A 22,753-nucleotide genomic window follows, 5' to 3' on the forward strand; every position below is an offset into this window, starting at 1 on the left:
TAAAATCATGCTGTTAATCAACAGGGGGGTGAAAAAGCTGTTGCTGCCATTGACTCTCAAAGGTGCTGCTTGACACGTTTACCCCTTTTTGTGTAGGGGGGAAAGAAAGGAATCCATCACTTTTCAAATAAGCTAATTTTGATTCACCTTTTGTAATAATTATTTTCTAACAGGACTTCAGTCTTTTGTGGAGGAAAGTAATATTCTTGAACTTGACACCGTTACTTTTCTCAGCTGAAACACATTCTTTTAACAGTGAACTTTTATGTTTAATCCTTTTAATTTGGACAGTAAGTAACTAACTGGATGATTTAGTAGTAACGTGATACGACTTACATCTTGATGCTTGACAGCGTTTGAATTTTAAATAGAAAATAGAAATCCTTATAAAGAAATAGTATAAGCAACAAATTCACTAAGACTAGGCTATGCTTCGTATAAATGCTTTGGATTGTCTTCATGTAAGTACACATTCACATGTAGGAAGAAAGAATGGATCCTGGTAAAATGAAGATAGATAAAATTGTGTGGCCTGTCATAATGGATCCACTTCCCGTAAATTGCTTTTTTGTTCTTGTTGCATTGATTTTTCCTCATTCTTCATTAATTTCCTCTATGTTTCTGAGCAAGAACGGCTTGTATTTATCTCTGTGTCATTATAGTTATGTACAGTGATTATGAATAAGGAAATATGGTGAAAACGTTTGTAGTATCAACATTACTGTATTTGTCATTGGCTGCACAGAAAAAGGACTCATGGGATTTTAGAAACTATACTTTTTTGTGCAGAGCTCTGAGATGATCGGAAAGTTTATTACTGTCTAGTTTAAAGATGTAAAGCCTTCTATTAGTTTCTCATGCAAAATAGTTTCTTTCTCCAGTATCTGGTTTTTAGAACCCATAAGGGATTTTTTTTTTTTTAATAATAGGAATGTACTTTTATGCATCTGTGCCTATCTAGACCACTATAAGTTTCATATTCAACAAATAATATTAAAAGGCACACAAAACTACCAAAAGTCTACTTTCTGTTTGTTTATCGTGATTCTGATTCACAGTGAGGAATTGCTGCAAGGATTACAGTATTACATTCCTAGTGCAATACAATAAAACCTGTGTCAGCCTCTCAAATGTGTTCTCCTGAGTTTATTAGGGCTGTAAATGTTGCTGGTTTACCTGCCCAACTACACTTTTATTGTGCGCTCTTAAATGGCATCGTGGTCTTTTGCATTTTGGAAGCAGGTCATGTTTAAAGTTTTTGAATAACATAAAACTGTGACGAGCAAGACAGAAGTTTTACAACTAGTGATACTGAAACAAATTTAGAAGTCACACAGAATTTCCAAATGACTACCCAAATACTGCAAGCAATTGTGTAAAATAATAGGGTGTCTGACAAAGCAAAAATAAAAGCCTGCACTCCCTGCACTGATCTGCACACTTGGAATTTTAAATAGGCTTGATTTACAACTTCTTCACCTGATTTTAGTAAGGAACAAAAAAAGATGAAGTAAAATGCATATAACACCAAATGTTAGCTGACTTCTAGCCTACTGCTACCGTCTTTTCCAGCAGTTACTGGAAAGAAGAGAGAAAAGATAGGGGAATCAGATACAATTTATGCTAGTCAATATCTTTTATGTCTCACAGATGACAAAAATCTGAATTACCAACCCTCAAAATTCAATGAAACTAAAGCTCTCGTGTTCTTGGCCAGATAAATTCCTAAACTCTTATTCTGTGTGAGAAACCAGCATTAAACTGTATCATTAGACAAAATGGAAAATGCGGGTGTCTCACTCCAGAAATGAAAATTGTGAAACTACAGCTGGGTATAAAAAAATGCTTCAAATGGGAGATCTATGTCAGGAAATGTTTGCGAACAATACCTACCTATTAACTGATTACAGGTATGTGGGTATTGCTTTATCAGCCAGTAATTCATACTTTACACATTCTGACTTAACAGCATGACAAAACTGTCTGCATTATCAAAACAGCCCACATGCTGAAATGAGACCAGGCACTGAAGAGAGAAACTTTTAAATAAAGACTAAGTTTTGATACGTGACCTACTACAATTAAATGGAAGTAAAGGGATAGCACAAAAATTACTCAACACTTTCTAGCTCATGCAATAATTTTAACAACAATACTATCTTAACAGCCGTCAGTCATTAGAAGTCACACACACAACTTACTTCAGTGTAAAATTATTACAAGTCAGAAACCTGAGTCAGAAACCAATAAAAAGTGAAGAAAGGTTCCCGTCAGTGGGAAGCCACCTATAGGGAAAACATGCAGAGGTGGAACAGTTGGCTACTCAAAAAAGGCAGCTGCAAGCCAGGACTGGGCCACATGGATCCTTTGGAGCAAGCGCCCTCTCCCCCCAGCCTATGGCACTGCTCAGCTGGGCCAGAGGGGCAGGATGTCCTTACAGTGTGTCCTTACAGAATGCCTGAGTTTCACAGAAAAGAAGTCTTACAACAGAAGTTACTGTCAACCCACTATAGCCATCCCATTTAGCAATTTATTTTATATTTTTTTACTGAGTGGTGTTATGCCATGGTGTGGTTCTGTTCTTGCAGATATGTATTTCTGCAGGGCAATTTAGGTTGAGGTACCCTCAGCCTAAGAATCAAAAAGGCAGATAATCTCAGAAGTTGCAGATATCATACTGGAAAAAAAAAAAAAGTAAAGGAAATACACCTTGAGCTGTTTACTGTCTAAATTCCTCCCTCTATATTTAGGAAACTTCAACCACAAGAAAAATCAAAATGTTATAATATTTTTAACTCAAAGGTTTAGGTACCCTCAACCTAAATTTCCCTGCAGAAATATATATATTTTTCCTCTCTAGAGGGTTCCTATATTATGTGCAGAGCTTTCTCATATTAAATCCACATTAATAATCACTAATATATAACAATAAAAATTTGCACTCCGGGGGACCTCAAAATGCAATAAAACATTTCTTGAAAAATCTTTCAGGCTAAATACATTTTGCCATCACCACATTTTAAACTTCCTGAGAAGTGGGAGCCACTGGACCATCAAATGCTACGATCAAGAATCCTTAGCATCCTCTCACTGTTTCAAGCTTACAGGTTTCTCATTTAAAGTTGAGTGTCAGATGTCTTTTGACTGCACAATAAGTGGTACTTAGTGTTTACTGAAAATTCTGCAAACACTACATGCTGTAATACAAGTCTGCATTTAACAGCTATGCAATATTTCCCATGTACTGCATGCACTTTTTCCTCCCCAAATCTCTTACTCCAAATCTGAAAACTAAAAACATGCTAGTTATTATAAAGCTTCATTTGTAAACCTCAAATAGGAAGAAAGGTCCAGGTTTTATGCATTCATGAAGAATACATAAGGAGAATGGTCAAAAAATAATTACTTGACATGTAGAAATGTTTGAAAACAATTTCCCACACATGAATTCCACGTACCATAGGTAAAAATAATGCAGATATTCTAAATGTTTGATTGCAGGCTCTAACATTATTTTCTCTTTGAAATGGAGTTTTCAATCTATTCTTAATTATTTGATGAGTTATTGCTTCATTTTTATGCATAATTTCAGTCTTTCTTCAAGCTAAAGTTCCATATTAAAAAACAAAACAAACAAACAAAAAACAACAACAGAAAAACAACAAAACCCAAAAGGTTAAATGCAATTGCAGAAATATGTTCAGATGCCCATGACACTATAAAAAACTAATTACGTTAGAAAATTATTATATTCTCTGACCCATGCCAGAGACTTCTGCATACAGAAGTCAGACTCTGGAGACTTGCAGGCACATACACATACTTCACCCATCTGGCATCTTCAGGCCTCAGACTCTTGCTCTCCGATGGTCATAAAAGTTGTACAAACTCATAGTAATAACACGATCCGTACGGCCACTTTTGTCAGGGAGTACCTTCTACCAGCTGCTCAGCTCTCCAAAGTGGGGATTTTTGCATAGCTTTTTACTTTAAACCTTTTGTCCTTAACACAGAAAAAACACAAATTTACAATTAAAAGCATTTCTGCTGCACACTTCTTTACAGCCTGTGCATTTATTTCTTTTGTATAAGATGAATTTTATGGAGCATCTACTCAGTGCATAAAGTGTTTAGAAATAATTTTCATAGTGACACACTCTGCAGTTTTTATATCCACAATTTTACATGCATGAGGAATAATTGCTGTTCAGACATATTATTTTCAGGTGCAAAAGTGAAGGCCAGTGTTTCATAATGTGGGTTTTGGTGGCCCTAACATTATACCAAATGCAACTGACTTTATGAGGACACCTGGTAAAAGTTGCCTGTGCTTTACGTTGTGCATAAAATGGAATGTGTCCTTTACCCTGAAACAGCCACCCTTCCTCCAGTTTTTCCAAAACCAGTCTTTTTACATCAGACAAGCAGTAAAGTTGGGCAAGACTTCTTATGAGGTTCAAATTTTTTAAAACTTGATTCTCTGTCACTCAAAAGCAAACACTGTTCATACAGACCAATGGTTACCTTGGAGGTGCTTTTATTTCATCTCTGACAGCCTCAATTTGTTACAATCTTAGATTTATCACCAGGTAGCTGCATAAGGCATAAAAAAAATCCCTTTGGAATTACCATAAAAGACAAGGCCCTACAACTGCCGAGACAGAAGAACAATCCATATGCCATGTGAAAACACCCCAACATAGAACAGACTTAATGTTTCTTATAGAACTAATTTCACAGACAAAGCAGCTCCTACATACACTGCTCAATAACCAGAAGTGATCAGGCCTATTAGATGACGAAGCGAAGATACCAATGATGTAAAACAGCCAAGGCCCATCAGGGAAATAAAAACATTAAAAAACAAACAAAACCAAAAACCCCAAAACAAACAAACAAATGAAAAAACAACAAAAAACTCATAACAACACACCTTTCTAACTTTAGATAGAACAGTAAATCAAAAGCTTACCCTAGGAAATGTAGGAGACTCAGTATCTACAGAAGAGAAGCTGAAGTAGTACCCTAACTCGTATTTCACATCCAAACACCTTGCTGGTGAGAAAGAAGACCTCAGCTTATCTTCAGGTAAGATTTACTTAGTTAAAATATCAACTGGGACTTGAATCTAGCAAGGAAAAAGATGCTTGCTGCTTCAGGAATTTCTTAAATCTCCTCATCTAAAAGTATCTAGCATCTCATTGAAGCACTCAGCACACAGTGAGATCAGTTCTCATAGAAAACCAGCAAAACTAAGTGTTTTGTTTTTTCATGAAACAGCAAATTTCAAGATTAGACGTTTGTATAAGTTTTAAATATATTTTCATACTTTTATTCATATACATTTTGCCAAAAATCTCAATTGATTTCTCATGATTGTTTCCTGCTGAGATTTGCACTTACATATTCTTCTCACATCTCTCCCTAACAAGATGGTTGAAACCATCAGAAACACCTGCTACACAGAAAATGTTATTGAAATACACATCTCTTCTACAGTGCACAAACCTTCTACGTTGTTCTTAGATCAGCTTAGACAAAAAAAGGGTCCCAAATCTGTTTCATGACACATTCTCTTTCTAGCGCAAGCTCTCCTGTCCTGAGGAGCCAGATGGTGAATGTAGCAGAGTCCTAAAAAGCTGAAAGTGGTGTTTTGGCGCTAGGGTTGTTCTGGAGGGTAGACCCTGAATCGCGGGGTCTCTGCTGGGGAAGGGCTTGCATAGTGATGCCCACACACACACTTGCAGACCCAGGTCATCACCTTATGGACTATAAGCAGAGTCTTAAAGCATAGATCCGAAATTGGCAAGGTTGCGAACACTTTCACAGTTTGAGAATTCCTTGAAATCTGTCAGAGTAGGTAGGCAGAGCCAGAGAGCCTCAAAAAATCTCTACTTGTTCTCTGTGATACTTTCTTCCTTAAATTATTCCAGCTTTCACTATTCCTAACCAGAAATTTGGAAGGAGAAAACATTAGTAGGATCAGAGTAAGAACAGAAAAAGCCTTGCACTGTAACTCCCCTGCAGGACAATGGAAAATTTACTCTCCCCCTCACAGATCATTGACTGTATCTATTAATGTAACCTCCTTTCAGAGGGAAATCAAGTTTTCAGGAAGTTGGTCTGCTGCAGAGTCTAAGCTGCTTTTTATTTCTTTTTCTTTTTTTTCATTTTTAAATAAGTAATCATTTTAAGGTTTAAAAAAAGCCTTTATTTAAAAAAGCCTAATTACTCAGGCAGTATATTGAACATAGCTACAGCAGTCAATTTAGATCATAAAAGACAGTACAATTAAGAAGCCCCCAGCACATAGACCAATATGCAAAGCAAATAATAAAAGAAAAACAGATAGCCGAATCACCATGAAAGTTTACTTTTTTTTTTTCTTTTCTTCATCATGGGAAGGACAGTAAGTGAATCTGTTTCTGTAAATGATATCTGAAATGGTAGTTCAACATTAAACATCTTTGACTGCAGCAATTCAGGCAGAGTAAGACCGAAGAAATACTGTTTAGGTTTTCTCTCATTAAAGTAGCATAAAATTGGGAATAGGTGAATGCACTACAGACCCGAGAACTCTGACATCTTATTATCTCACATAATGCCACTTGTACTTCCATGAGATAATATTATGTTACCATTTTCAGTGCTACCAAAATGTTCATTATCAATAACGTGAGGATATCCAAAACCTATTTTGCTGTCACGATGTTTGATTTCAAGGCTAAGTATACTTTGACTAGTTAATGCTAGAACATCAGCGGGGTTTGCTTAGTGCTTTTTTTTTTTTTTTAAACAGAGTAATACTTCACTACTAGTAGACATAGAGCATTTGTTTCTCAAATGTTCCAATTCTTCTGATTCTACCCAGTGCCAAATGCTATTCTGCCAGAAAGTGAATGGCAAACAAAATATGCTTGTGCACACCAGAAAGTATCAAGTCTTAATATAGGGCTGCCAAGGGAAATGCAAACAAACAAGGATAAAAAAGATGTCACATTAAAGATAAAAGCTTTAGTTAAGCTTTAGTCAAATGCATTTAACCTGAACTTGACTTATCTGCACCATACACAGACACATATATTACTTGGAGTAATCATTTTAGCAAAAAGCTTTGTATGAATCAACAATCCAATCATCACATGTTTAAATTTCCCCTTATTCTTTTTTTTTTTTTTTAATCAGGAAAGTATGAGTTTAGCAAAATGCTGTAGGTTAGCCATTTTTTTCAGAACAGACACTGAAGTTCTGAGACCACAAAGTTTTACAAAACAGGTCGTCACTTGCGTATGGCAGCATTGTGAACTGTGCAAATGGCGACAGCAGAGTAACTATTCCCAGTCATGTCATAAACTATTTATTTGAGTTTAGCTATTTGACAATAAAGGTTACATTAGCTTCAGGGAGAAAATTGATTCTGTCATATTTCTCCTATAACACCTGGACAGCAGCAATTCAGGAGAATAGAGTATTCTATATTAAGATCTCAAATGAACTTAAAATTTTCCATCCAGGCTGGCTGGTGGCAGATGCTGAGACTATGAAATGTCTGAAAGTAAGAAATGCAATGCTCATTCTTAGAGTCATGTTATTAAGCAAGAATGCCAAATTTCCCTTAAAAGACACTGTCTTGCAATTATGATTGCAGAGAAAAAGCTTGATAACACAGTCTGTGAAATTATACAAAAGCCATGCTGAATGGTTTGACTTTTTTTTTTTAGGTTGAAATGTTTTGAAGCAGACAATTCAGAATGACGGTCTTTGAGCCCACCCGTTTTCCTACGGCGATTCTTTTTTCCTCCTTGCACATTTGGTATTGACAGCACTATCATGGCCAGTCTACTAATTTTTAATTTTATCAGAAATGAACACTGTGAGCCTGACTGGAATAGCCAAACCTTAAAATAATTTATGAAACTATGGTAAATTGCCCTTCTACTCATCTGCTAAAAACATGGAAGACCAATAACATGATTTATGGTCATCTAAACGACACAGAATAAAGACTGTGTTAATAAAGAAAATCTTAAAACACTCATACAATCAAAAAGGTACTAGAAATTTCATGAATGAGAAGTTGTATCCTGTAGGCCATAAATACCAACTGATATGTTACAAAAGATTTAACAGTTTTTCATCAAATTCTACCATTATTCTTCCAACCTCTTCTAACTTGTTATTTTACTTCATATGTGTTAATATTCAGAAATTTTAAATGGACAATGACATCAGTAGTCCAAATTCTCAACCACACTCAACAAATCCACAAGAGATAATGATTAACATTTGTATTTTAAACAAAGCTTAAAACGGCCAAAAAAAGGAGCCTCCACAAGAGAAATAAGTTGAGCCAACCTGCACCGTATGCACAGAAGTTTCATGATTATGTGAGAACTGTAAAAGCTGAAGGGTCTATTGTTTCCATGGAAACTTTTTACCTACAGGATCCACCTACAGGAAACAACACAACGCATCGACATCCCTTATAAAATGGACTTCACTGGGGGATTTCGGATCTTCTATGAAAGCAGAAGGAGCAGTGACACACTAATTTCAGACAAGGAAAATGACAGCACAGAAAAATACATCTGGAGTGAGAACCAAAGTCACAGTTCTGTGAGGCATCCATCAGATTCAGTCCTTGTTATAATGACTCAAAGAACAGCATTACAGATGATGGAGGGAAGAGGAGGAAATACAGTAGAAGAACTACCATCAAAAATAACACTATTTTCATGCATTAAATGATTGGCCATGGATCCTATAAAGAGAATCATCAGAGAACCAGCGATGGCTCAATACATGCAACTGTGCCTCAGGAGGGCCAAACAACACAACCTGCAGACACTGGCTTACAGTGGGGATTCCTCACTAATGAGACTTGAAACACATTTCAGGCAAGGCATGCGGTTAGGCTGAGCTCACAGCAGCACTACCCCTGTGCATGCTGTGACCTCCTTTCCTCACTGTAGGAGACAGCAGCAGAACTAGAGGATTTTAACAGGCCTTCCTGTCGCTGCCTATCTATAATAGTGATATAGCCCTAACACAGAGCTTGGGAAAGCCAATTCACATACCCACCTGTGTCTGATCTCTAGTATTCAGAGCAAAAGGCTGAAAGGGATTAGAAAACTGGGAGAGAGCAGAAAAGCCTTCACAACACTCACGCATTCACTATCCCCTGCAACTCCAGCACCTTTAACTCTCTCACCCAGCACTACAGATACAGTGTCCTTCCAGGCACGCAGTCTTTGCAGTTATCAAACCAACTCCTCTTTGGGCCTTGTACACTGCCTAATCACAGTCCTCTCTTGCTGCATCTCTCATGTGATATAGCACACCCAGATGTCTTGGTACCTACTCACAAGCACTGCATGGTTCACTGCAAAAAGGCAAACACATCAACAGAATACATTTCACAAACCAAATGCACTGTTTTTGTCCAATTAACCATTTGCTCTATGTTAGTCTCGTCTATCCCAGTCAAATGACTGGGTGTGCTATCAAATATTTTATTTTTCTCTCAAAGATAAAGAAGGAGGTAAAAAGAAGTAACATACTTGAAGTAGTTAAAACTCAGGAATACTAATACAGTATTGCTGTCTGTCCCTTTCCCCCACTTCATTTTGTTCTTGCACCAGGTACTTGACATTTACTTCCTATACTGAAATGAAGGTTTCCAATTTCTTGCCCAGAACCATACCTGGAAATACGGGGGTAAGGTGTTAGCTGTACCCTCTTTATCTCACAGAAACCAGTAAAGCCAGTGCAACAGGCTACTGCAGTAATGGTAGAGCACAGAATGGAAAAAGTCTCCATTTAAGCATCTGCAAGAGTTTTGTTTTGGTTTTTGGTTTGGGTTTTTTTTTTTTTTTTTTTTTAAGAGAAGTGACAGTGGACAGCATGTGTGCGGTTTTGTTGTTTTGATTTTTTTGTTTGTTTTTATCTGGACTAGATATCTTTTATCTGCCACTAGACAAACAAACCTCTCTAATAAGACAAACACTTCTTTAAAATCAATGAGATATTACCATAAACACTTTAAACTGTTTCAGCATGACAGTGCTATAAATACAGCAGTAATCTCAAATACATCCAGCAAGTAAACTAAAAAGGGTTTTTTTTGGATCACATATCAATGGATCCAGACAATTCATCTGCTTGCTCCAAGAGACAGTTTTCTTATTATTGCCAGTAAAATAGTCCTATCCTTCTATATTGACATAATCCTATGACTACATAGCTGGACAAATTTGGCAAATAAGTGAGCTAAATGAAGGTATAGACTTCATTCTAGTGAATGAAAAGTTTCACTCTACAATGTAGATACAGCTAAGAAACATTCTGAACAAGGAAATGCTTCCATTGCCTGCATTCTGTTACTGCTGCCACAATGTAAGAAGATGGCACTGATGGAGAAATGAAGTCATGGCTCTTGTGTATTCAAAACCTAGGAGAAGAGTTGAGAGATCTCCTAATACTTCAAAATAGGCTGAGAATCATCCTCTATCTTCTTATCAAAGTTAAATCATCCCACCCTAGAACAAGAAAGGCTGATGTTTGCATTCCCATTAAAAGTAAGGTTACACTGTTGAATTCCACTCCCCAATACAAAATCTTGCCTGTTCTCTTTTTGTTGAGAATAATCCAAAATTCAAGAAAACCACAAAACAATAAACTTATAAATGTACATGTTAAACAGGAGCTAAGAAGGGCGGGGGCCGCGGCAGACCCTGGGCGCTGTCCCTTGTGCTGAAACGAGGCACTCAGCTGCCAGCAGCTGCAGAATTGGGCAGATAGCAATAACCACCTCATTTTTAAAAAAGGAGAATAAACAAGTTTCACATCATTTAAACAGTTTCTGAAGTATACACATGTGTAAACTACAATTTTATTTCTAATACACTTATAACAATTCACTGAAATCAGGGATAATGAACACCCTTCCCCTTCCAAAGCTGAGGATATGAGCTAAACTGTGCTATAGAGAGCAGAATTTTGCACTTTCACAAGAATGAGCTACATTCAAAGCGTCTTTGAGAAAGACCTCCAAGCTGACAAAGTCTGCTCTGCCTTAGGAAAAAAAAAAAAAAACAAAACACCCACAAAAACCCAAAAACAAACAAACCAAAAAAAAAACCAAAACAACACAAACCACAGGTCAATTTCAGTATTATTTTGTTCATTGTTATGAAGAAGAAATAAATATTATTATAAATAGTAATTTTATGTAACTCTATGTGTGGGCTGACTATGTACCTGAATACACAGGCTTTTTTCCCTTTAAAATTTCTTTGTTTAGAGAGCTAGATTCAGACAAAACTGGATACACCTGTAGGCCTAGCATTACAAGTTTCACAAATCTGGCAGTACACACAAGCAATTTGAGCCTCTATGATGATGTTCCTTAACTAATCAAATAGTTGCAGTCAACCAGATTTCAATGCCTGAGAGCTGTCTTTAATCAGAACGAGACTTGTTGGGATATATGTGACTATGGAAGCTGCTTTTTAAAATGCTGTCTAGATTTGAGAGTACTTCTCTAAAATGAGTCTTGGAACACAGGCTTTGCTGATGACAAACTTCTGCCTTAGATAACTTTCATTTGAACTGTATTTGCAACATGTCAGCCCCCAGAAGAAAAGCATCTGCAGCAGAGAGAACCATTCACAGAGCATTATTCATAATGGAAGTCAGTGTGAAAGGCAAACAATCAGGTTTTTTAGCTTACTGAATTGTTTACAGTTCCAGATCAGCCCCATTCAGCTACCAATAACTATACCATATTCTGGAAGCTGTCTCAATTACAGCCATTGCTTCAATCTAATTCAGGACCTAAGTAAGTCATGAAACTAAGCCAGCCATGCAAGGTTATAGGTGAAGACAAGACAAACAACCACTAATAAAAAAGATGGGGGGTTTTGTGTATGTGGTTTTGATTTGTTGGAGTTTGCATTCGTTTTTTAAAAAACACAATTTAGCAGGAAATATTTACAATATCTTTTTAATATGGCAATGTTTCCTCTGTAAAATCATTACAATCCTCTGTAAAAACATTAAAAGGAAATCCAAAGCTTAATGTTTTAAACTCAGAAACATTTTAAAGTAGGAGAGGGAAAATACACAAACAAGCCCAAACCGTCAATTTATTGGAGCAGGGAATCCCAGGGATAAAAGGAATTATAAAAGCTTCCTTCATGAGACTTGTAGTCAAACTTCAGCAGGATCAGAATACATGTGCCAGCAGATTGTAAGCATTGACTAGAAACATGAAGAGGAAGAAAGCTACTGAGATACGGAATCTTAAGCTTCAAATCCTTTATCGGTGAAAAGACCAATTTGAAAATCAATACTGGTATTTGACACATAGTCAATACACAGCAACTCAAGTTGGTGAAGTATGCTTTTACCATCTTCTTCTCATAAAAAGCCTGACAATCATACTACGCAGCCAGTACCCTTTATGTAATCTTATCAGGAAAAGCAGCCTGTAAAGAATTGGCATTATCCTACAGCATGCTAATAAAAGCACAGCAAGCAATCTCTTATTTTCTTACTGGTAGCAGAGTAATGCTTTTTATTCACAGGAATATGAAAAAGGAACAAGAGTCCAAAATTATTAGAACAAACCTAGCCTGTACTAGATAACACTCCCCCTTTCTCTCACTATCATGAAATCGCCTGTCATGAGAATCACATGTCAGACCAAAATAATAACAGTTCCCAAACAGGAGTCATAAGACTTACTGATAAGGAAGTTAACTTTCTATAGCATCTTTATGAGAACTAAGCACACCACAGACTGACTTACATTGATACTTTGGGAGCACTTTAACCATCAAATGCAACAGTAATCTATCACCACAAAATTACAGAACAACTTCAGCAGGAAGCAGTAAGTGTCTTATAACTGCAGGTGGATTTCCATGCAAACATAGCATAGAAGTCCAAACTGTGGTCATGTCAAGAAAAGACTAACCTCACATGTCTTTTGAGAAATACCATACAATATTGTCAATATACAGGATTAGAGATTTTGTCATATATTGTATGTAACATCATGTCCAATATAAGCTTTATATTAATACAAATTATGAAGGAAAATCAATATGTGTCAAAGTACATCAGTAACCTGATTCATATGCTAGAGCTCTCCCTTCCCATTCTCCCACCTCCACATCTATTTGTTGAATAAAAAAAATATACCTCCTAAAAAGACTGCAATTACATGACTCTCTTCAGGCAGCTATACTTGAAAACAAACATCCTTACACTTCCTGTAAAAAAATTACACCTGTACATTAGGTAATAAATGACCATATCTATTTATCTATTAAATTATACCTAAGAAACTTTAAGAAGAGAATTTAAGATAATCAGCAACAAAACCAGTAACACATGCTATCTGGCTGATGAACTATTTAATCAATTTCCTGGAATTCTAAGGCTTTTATTCCTTGCATCGCATGCCTGAAGCCATCAAGAGAAGAAATATCTGCTATTTTATTAGCACTGGTATAAGTGACATTTCCACATATCAGGAGTTACTCTAATTTCAGCTTTTGGTATAGTGATCAAAGCCATTAACAAATTTAACTACACTAAATATTGTGCCTCCCCATCTAAAAAAAAAAAAAAAAAAAAAAGAAATACATTGCTTGACTTAAGCTTGTAAGGCAATAAAAGAACATAAACAGATATGTAAAACCTTTACCTTTCTTTTATTAATTACAGACATGCTTCAAGTAACAAATATCTCTGTATACTTGTACTTCATGTATACATGTACTTCACAACTGCCATGAAAATAATTTAATAGAAATGTATAAGCACTACATTCTTTGTAGCACACAAGAAAGTACATGCCTTTAAAATTATTTCGTCTATCACTACATCTACTCGAAGTTAAGCAGGTAACTAGTGAGATAACGTAGGTAAAACAATTCATTCCCATCAAGAACATTCAGCTACCACCTCCTCCCTTAAAAAGCATGTCAATGTCTCCTAAACTATTTACAAGCTTTAAGGTAAATGTTAGCAGCAACTCTAGTCTGGCATTTAAAATAAATGTTAGCAGCTACTCTAATGTGGCATTTGAAATAACTATTAGGTTTCAGTCTCGATTCTGACTTGAAGAGATCTGCTTACGAAAAAATGCATGCTCCTCACAATAAACAGGCATACATAATTTTGAGCAACACATTCAAATCCTATTAAGGTACAAACTACAGCAAAACCAACAAGTTCAAGTCTAATCTACCATACTCTCCCCATAAATGCCAAAGTATTTCTCTGATAACATTTAAAGCCTCCAAAGTTATAGATCTCTCGCTGTCTTGCTGCCTTTGAGACGGCAGAACATGAAAACACTGATGAAGGACAGAGGGACAGTGTTTCTTTCACAGCACAGAATTGTGCACTAGGCAGAATTAAATTTCATGCCCAAGTATGATAAACATTGCAGTGAGGATCTGACAGGGAAAGAGAAAGACATTTAAGCAGGTAGATGCGAAAAATAATGTAGCAGCACTTATTTTTTGTATATGTTGGAGAAAAAGAAAATTCCTCCTTGCATCTTACTACATTCTGTGAAATTCCACGAAGGAAGCTAGTATTCATCATCACCTCCGCCAGAACAACAAAATATATTAAGACTATAGAAATGTAGTAGGCATAAGTAGAAAACCATTTACCAGTAAGTTATGAGCAAAGAATCAAAACTAAAAATAAAGCAACAATAACATGGCAAATTCATTATTTGTTAATAGTAACTAGAGATTATCAAATTTTGTAACATCTCTAGGATATTGGGTTTGGTTTTGAGTCAACAGACATAAAACTCATCACTATCGCAAGCAAGTCATACTACTACATGAATGTGTCCAAAAGCCGTATTACAGTTCCAGAGGCCTTTTTTTTTTTTCCTTTAACGACAATTCCTGCAAGGTAACCAAATCAAGATTGACTTCTATCTGTCACTGCCTTCTATATTAAAATATCTTGTTCTCTGAAATGATTACACTTAGAGAAACTGACCTAATTTTTGCTTTTTATGGACAAGAGCTCATTATGCTAATCCTTTTAAAATCAGCATGTAAGTATTCCAGTAGTTTTGAAAAATAATGATTAAGATGAAAGGGTACAGTGTCTACGAATTTCGTTCGGCAGCAAGGAGTATCTTCTTTGCCATATCATGACATTTATTGTTGCCTTTTATAAACGTACTCCTACCACTGTGAGTATACAACATTGAAGTTTGTTTTTCCGCAGTAGTCACAGCAGTTTATTCTATGACCCTCGCGAATTCTAGGTTAGTGTTAGTTAGTCTTTTTGCTAAGCTTCAATCAGTTGCCCTGTCCAATTTTCTCTCCTATGTGAAAATTTCTTTCTGTACTTAAGTCACTTTAGAATACTAATCCATGCCCCTACACAAGACAACGTAAACAGAGCCTACTTTATGAACTTCACAGTGTGTGTTCACAAATAAATAATGAAATTACCAGCCAGGGCAGGCATTTCATCAACCATATTCTTCAGGAACCATATACAAGTCTTTAGCCTTTTTTATCACAGTAGAGAAAACCAACCAGAAGTCCAGCATAACTTTAAATACTATACACATATAAAACGTGGGACATATATTAATATGGCACTGGTCTCAAGGCACTGGAGTGTATGTATTCGAAAACTTAAAAGATTTGGAGTCCTGACAAGATAATTTGATTTTCAGGTTACTGACTTAATTCACTTTAAACAAGAGTTCTATTAACAAACTTCTGAAACAGACATTCAAGTGTTTTTCTCCACCACAGAAACACACATTTCACTGTCAGCTTATGACCTTTGTCAAACATTGAAGAAAGCTGCATTAACTACTGAATATCAAAAAAGTTCACATCATGTTGTGAATGCACCCTATACTCTGTACTTTGTCCTTCATTTCTGCAACAATCTTTTCCAACAGCGTTACTAAGAGAATAAGAAAGAAAGCTTGTTCACTTAAAAGTTTTGGGCAAAACAAGTAGCACTAATGACTGTTAAGCATTCCTAAAATCAGTGAAACAAACTAGCGGAAGAGTATATGTGCATATGGAAATGCAGTGCAGAGCTGCTGCAACAAGTTATACAACATATTCATTGCTTTGTTATGGAAAAAAACTACCTCACCTTTACAGTCAAAGCTCTATAGTTAAGTTTGATGCAAAATCCATTGTTAGCTACAACTTCTGCTCATTATTGAGGCAAATGTGAGCACTGGAACAGGCTGCCCAGGGAGGTTGTGGAGTCCCCTTCTCTGGAGACTTTCAAGACCCTCCTGGATGCAGCCCTGAGGGATGTGCTTTAGGCAATCCTGCTCTAGCAGGGGAGTTGGACTAGATGATCTCTAGAGGTCCCTTCCAACTCTGAAGATTCCGTGATTCCGTGAAATCACCCAAAAATTACAGGAATAGACTGCACGAAAGTATTTGCTCCCACAAAGAATACTGCATTGGAAGACTGCCTTATAAAGCTCCCTCTAGCCATTGTTACCATGCTTCTACTCCTAATATTGGTCAGCTATCCAATTATGGGCACTTGTGGCTGATAATTAATACTGCACTTAATAGTAGTCTTAAAAATAGACCAGTATTTGGCAATCATCTGTAAGCGTGCCTAGACATGTATTAAAACCTTCAGATAAAGTATGTCTATGAGCATCTATAATCACAGAAAAGCATTACAGAATGAGTTGCATCATGAATCACATGCAACTGAGGTACTTAAGTCAGGCAGATTTACATAATCCTCTGTGAACTTGGAAGTAGTTCACCTCAGCATGCTCTGCAATTAAGACAGAAGATGAACTCTTCTTCATAAATTTTAATGTTGTTGTAGGGACATCATACAAAATTTTCTAGCAATAACAGAATTTGGCATACAATCCTAACAATTGTTATCCTAGCAATTGGAAGACCTTTCAGATATTTCATTTTTTCATGTCTTCCTGAACCTGGACCAGCTTGACAGTCTCACTGCTCTAGGAAGCCCGTTTAACTTCTTTAATTAGCTCTTTCACCTCAAAAGGCCTGGCTAATGGAAAAGCAGAGGATGCAGGTACTTGCAGAAACAGTAACAGTGGATACCATGAACCCAGAAGACCCTCACCGACAGAACAGAAACAGTGAGTACAAGCAAGGAAGTTTTTCTTTGTGAGGACCATGCTGTGTAGGAATTGCAGGGGTGGAACACCATCTACCTAAGCCTGAGCAACCTCTGTCTGGACAATAAAAAGGCTGCTTCACTATTCCCAAATTACATACACAAAACAAACTTGAACATTATCATAATTTACGTAAGCTGTAGATATGTGAAAAACATTAGTCTTTACCACTTGATCTACGATCTCTATCAATAGCATTAGGGAGTTTTTATGCTGTATAAATCACAGCCGTAAGCTTTAAGGGATGAGCAGGATGATTAGGCTCAGCCCAGCAGAGCGCAGTTCAGCAAATACATTTAAACGATCAGCATGTACTTGATGATTGGTTGGGAGTTTTGGAGGGTTGGTTTTTGTATTGTTTTGTTTTTGGTTTTTTTTTTATATGTATTCATTTTAGAATAGAACTTTCATGAACTTAATTAACTTAATTATGCTGGCTATTTTGCTCTTTTCTGCTATATAACTTCCAGAACTTTCAAAAAAAAGACTTTGCTTTCTGGGATACTGGAGTCTTGCTAAAATGACACAACCCAGACCTCTTAGGAGGAAAAAAAAAAAAAAAAAGAAAAAACAAAAAACCCTACACAACTAAAAAAAGCACATAATTCTTATGATTCAGAAGCTCCACGCTTCCCCCACTCCCTTAAGTTAACTATCACGCTTCTCTGACCCCGATGTGAATGTTGCATGTATTCTTCAGTTAACTCCAAATTAAAACAAGAATGCTGGAGAGCATTGTTAAGATAGGTAATATATACTTCTGCTTTTCTTGAGTCTTAATACAAAAAACAGTTCCCACCTGAACCTTCATTTTTAACCTATCAATGGAAGAGTAAAAACAAACTAAAGCAGAAGTTTTCCATTTCAGTACACAAATCTCTAGACATTATGAACTCTGACGACAGCACTACCCCTAAGCAACTGGAGACTACTTCCAGGGAAGGACACTGCTTATACACAGATGCTCAAACAAAAAACAGTATAATCACATTCAGTGAACTTGCCAAAGCCAAAGATTGAGCAAAAAAAGGCATCTTTAAAAATAAAATAAATAAATAAAAGCCTGCAAGCTTACCAATACTTTTCCACAATCACACAGACATGATATGAGTATCAATCATCTGCTGAACTTAAAACATTTCCTGAAAACTATGTCACACAAACCACAAAAAGAAAGTTAAAGCACCACTACTTTCAGGGATGCAGTTTGTCACACAATCTCTTTGATAACACTTAAAAGACATCATGTTTGTTTTCCCGATAGTTCCTTGTTTTCCATACAGCAAGAGGAAACAGAAAAAGAAAGAGACAAGAAACATGTCTGTAAAAAGCAGATGATGTCTATGTTATGTACATTTACTGTTACTTCTATAAACAGATTACTTCTGTTTTGGGATGGGAAGGGATGTCTCTTTTTTTTTTTTTTTTTTTTGGTCTTGCACAATACATGTTTAATCTATACATAGCAAAAGAGATTCCTACAGGTAAAAAAAAATAAATTAAAATGCACAGATTTTCTGTAATTTGTATTCTACATTAATATAATACAAACCTACAGTTTCTTCTTAACTGGAAAAGAACGGGATACAATGTTTACTGATGGAACAACATTTTGTACATTTATGAATCAAAGGAAGTCAGAAAAGGGATAAAAAAACCTAAACAATGATGCCTTTTAAATGATAATAAAGTTATAGAACTCATGCCTACAGTTGCTACAAATAACACACGCATATTAGAAAGACAGGGTTTAGCATCGTATTTCTCTTCTGTTTTAAACAGAGACAGGAACCTTATTAAAACTACTTTTTCACCCAACCTATTATACAGAAACTGCTACTTGACAGCTTATGAGGAACGATGACTGTTTGTCAGTACTAGCGGACCGCATGCATTTAAATAAAAATGTTAAAACCCCCTAATACAGTTTGCAACTTCACTTATTTTTTCTTCCAAATGCCCTCCTTTTTTCTATAATGCTGAGATGTTATCCCAGGAGATGGCTTCAGTGTGCTAAAGCACGCTGCACCCATGTGTACCGTGGAACACTACAGCACGCCGTGTCCCGCTGAGCGGCCAAACCCACCGGCTACCAAAGGCAGACTCGTCCTACCGTAGCAAATTGAAACCTTCCTCTTACCTCGACTTCCTTGCTCTTCTCTTTGTTTCTGCCCATTGAACTTCTCCCATTGCTGGCAGTCTCCCGCGCTGGAACTACAGAAATCTGCTGGAGGGGCATTTTTACAGTGCTGCAGGTTGCCAATACCTGTTTGGATGCCTTATATCTTCACTCCCCCCGAGTAGCCCACCTGTATAATTGTTCATATCCTTGCTTTGCCAAGCTCAGCTCTAAATAAAAAGGGGAAAATATTATTTGAGAAACCGTGTAGCATCTGCCAGGGTCTTCCACCACCAAAAAAAATTAAAAAAAAAAAAAAGTAAAGCAGAGCAAATCGCAAACACAAACAGCAAACAAAGAAGTAAGGCACAATAATCCAGAGAGTTTCACATGCTTAAAGTGATGAGTTGCTGCATGTCATAACTCAAATGCTGTGTCCCTGGAGCACCCCCTTGCCCCCCTGTACCCCAAGAGCATTGTGGGAGACAATTCAATCTCCATGTTACCTAATAACTGTCATGGAAACCAAGGAAACCCGGGTCTCGCAGGCCCTTATTAGCAATCGCTTCCCTCTAATGGCAGAGGCTCCCACATTTGCAGCGGCTGCCACTTCTGCTTTTGTTTCCCATCTGATGCCACAGGAGCCCACTAAGCACCCGGAGACACCCCCTCGTGCTGACTAGGTAAAGCAGCATCAGGCTGAAAAGCTTAGTGTCCTATTTTGGAGCCAGAATCTCCTCCTTTAAAAGCACAGATAGCTTGCTGTGTCCTTCATGCGTCTACAATAATCTGCTTAGGTCAAAGGATCTGCCTTGAAGTGAAGAGCAGCGTGAGCGAACGAGGTGTAAAAAGGAAGACAAGACTGGGAGGGATTGCAAGTGTGCCTTTCTGAGGTTGACAGTAAAAAGTTAACCCTTTGCTGTGCTCGTGTTTTCCAAGACACCACCAGAAGCAAGCTCAGCAGGACAAGCCAAAGGCAGACACACAGGTGTCTTTACAGTAATCACATGCACTCCGAAAACGTCATTTATGTGAGCTTCTCCCACCCAACATCTTCTGTTCTCTCAGTTTCAAGATGCAAAATGCCCAGGAAAACTGTTTCACCACCTCCCCTCCCCCTAAAATGCAAAACAATAGCAGAAGGTCCCAGGTGCTGTATTACAAAAATGGATATGAAGAAAGGAAACTCTTAACACTTATACTTCCTCAAAAATGTTATTACTCCTGATAAATATTAAGAATGCAAGCAAAACTGATTTTGATCAAAAATAGTAAAGAAATAATTAGATCAGAAGTCAAATTCCCGGCACCGTATAAACAATACAGGAATGAAAGCAGAAAAAAAACACACAGCAGGGCAAGCACCAACAATGTTTTAATATGTTGTCAATTAAAACAAAAAGTATAACCCAGGCTTTGAAATAAGTCATCTTTATTTCTAGCTGTATACAGTGGCACTTGGAATTCTAACAAGAAATAATGGCATTATATGCTGCCTAGATTTTCTAACAAAGCCACGTGGGGAGGATTTAAATACTGTTGATTCACTACTCCACTACTTTAGTTACTATTTCTCAGTCTGAGTTAACAGAGCTTACAAGAGTCTAGCCAGAGATAAACCGGGATCTGGTTCATGCTGACATCCCAGTTTTACATCACTGGTTTAAACCAAGGTATATTGATACACTCCAACATACGGGCTTATCAAACGCATTAACAAAGAAACATAATCTGTAGTAGGAGTTTACAAATGCTGCAAGACACGTGTGTATGTGTGCACCTTTTTATATTTATATGCTTATTATATATGTTTTTTATATATATCCATAGTCATGAAACAGATTTACAAAGAATAAAATGAATTCTATTGCCATCTACATGGTTCCTGTACACATTTTTAATTATGTTTTTACATGCTTGTTCCATCTTTACTCTCTGATATTTCAAAATTAGTTTGAATGTAAGTTTAAACAGCTTCCAATGTACACAGAGAGATTTTTCTGAATTTTGAATATAAATCTTGAAAAAAAAAAAAAGACAAGCTCCTGTTTACCAAGACAGCTGCAATATAAAAATTTCTTCTAGCAGTAATCAAACACAAGAAATGTCATATACCAGACTACTGAAGTTTAACTGTTAATCTTAAACCATACTATAATGTAAAGGAAATTCCTTCTTAGTTCAAGAGAAAGTTTTTTAAAGCTAGTGACAAACTCTCTTCCTTCCTCTGAGGAACAAGTGGATTAAGAATCCCTAAACCTGGCTGTGCTTCATCATGATAATCACTCACCTCTTTGATAAAAACACAGAGAGAAAACTAGTGGTTTTGAGGTATTAAAATGGAGCTTTCCTATCGTGTGCGTTTCCATGTCTAGTTAAGCTTCAAAAAGTCAATTTGTCTTTTGATGCTGTGCCAATAATTCTGCATTTTAAATTGTCTGAACTTGAGATTCAAGTCAGAGATTTCTAGGTTAACCAGTAATCTCCTTAATCCCATCTATGTCTGTTTTAGACAGAATAAAGACCTTAAATGGTGCAATGTGCTGAATTGTTTTTAAAATTATGACTTCTTACGGCCTCTTTTTCCCCCCTACAGTGAACCTATGCCATTAAAAAGTATATAACAACAAAACCTCGTGCAAAGCAAGGCAATGACTTTATCATTAAGTAAATCCACGCTCACATTCTGCTTAACTGTTTCAGTAATTACACTTCTTCACCATGTGGAGACTCCAAATTAATGAGTGATTGCCCTCACAGTAGACACGCTAAACATGGCTCTTCCCAGCCCCAGTACTAAAACAAGTCGCAAAACACTCAAGCCTAGTACTGCTATATGTGGAAATACGCGGAGCACCACTGCTTTGGGGCAAGAAAGCTGCTGGAAAATACAGAACATATGCAAAAGCGCACCATAAAAGTGGCAGAGGTGGGGTGGGGATCATTTTTCTATCCCACACTTTAGTTTAGTGTTCCCTCTTTGCTTTTTTCAAGTTTACTATATAGAATTATAAAATGTAAAGCTTTTGCGTCAGTGTTAATACATCTATGATCTCAGAACAGCAGGACAACATCAGAGCACACCTTGCAGAAACAAAAAACTATTGATTTCAATTTACCATGTGTTTTTAGCTCCCAGAGTCCCAAAGTACTTCAAAGTTGTAAATAAAGTCATTTTAGATATATAGATATATATATATATATACACACACACACACAAACAAACTCATTAGAAAATATGGTAACTTCCACTCATTTCCCACGGTGACCACCCTGGGATATTCTATTTAAATAGCACCAATTGTGGCAAATGTACCACCCAAAGAGTCATCATTTTGGTGCCATGCCTCACCCACAGGACAGCATGACAGCTGCTCAGTGAAGTATGGAGTTGCCATGCAAAGCAGGTAGATGGGGTTCCAGCCTCGAGGGGG

The 22,753-nt window shown here is 36.8% G+C and overlaps 1 protein-coding gene across 4 annotated transcripts in view; it reads right to left on the reverse strand.

The window, feature by feature from the left end:
* MARCHF1 (membrane associated ring-CH-type finger 1) overlaps positions 1–22,753 on the reverse strand; it is a 243,211-nt gene that overhangs the window by 120,314 nt on the left and 100,144 nt on the right. Inside the window, exon 3 of one of the 4 annotated variants that reach the window (XM_074589809.1) lies at positions 19,341–19,549. The exons of the other annotated variants lie outside the window; for them this stretch is intronic. The gene's annotated coding sequence lies outside the window, so the exon portion shown is untranslated. The remainder of the gene's footprint in view (positions 1–19,340; positions 19,550–22,753) is intronic. 4 annotated transcript variants of the gene reach the window in all.

This window comes from Larus michahellis, chromosome 5 (genome assembly GCF_964199755.1).
Source record: "Larus michahellis chromosome 5, bLarMic1.1, whole genome shotgun sequence".
Lineage (NCBI taxonomy): Eukaryota > Metazoa > Chordata > Aves > Charadriiformes > Laridae > Larus > Larus michahellis.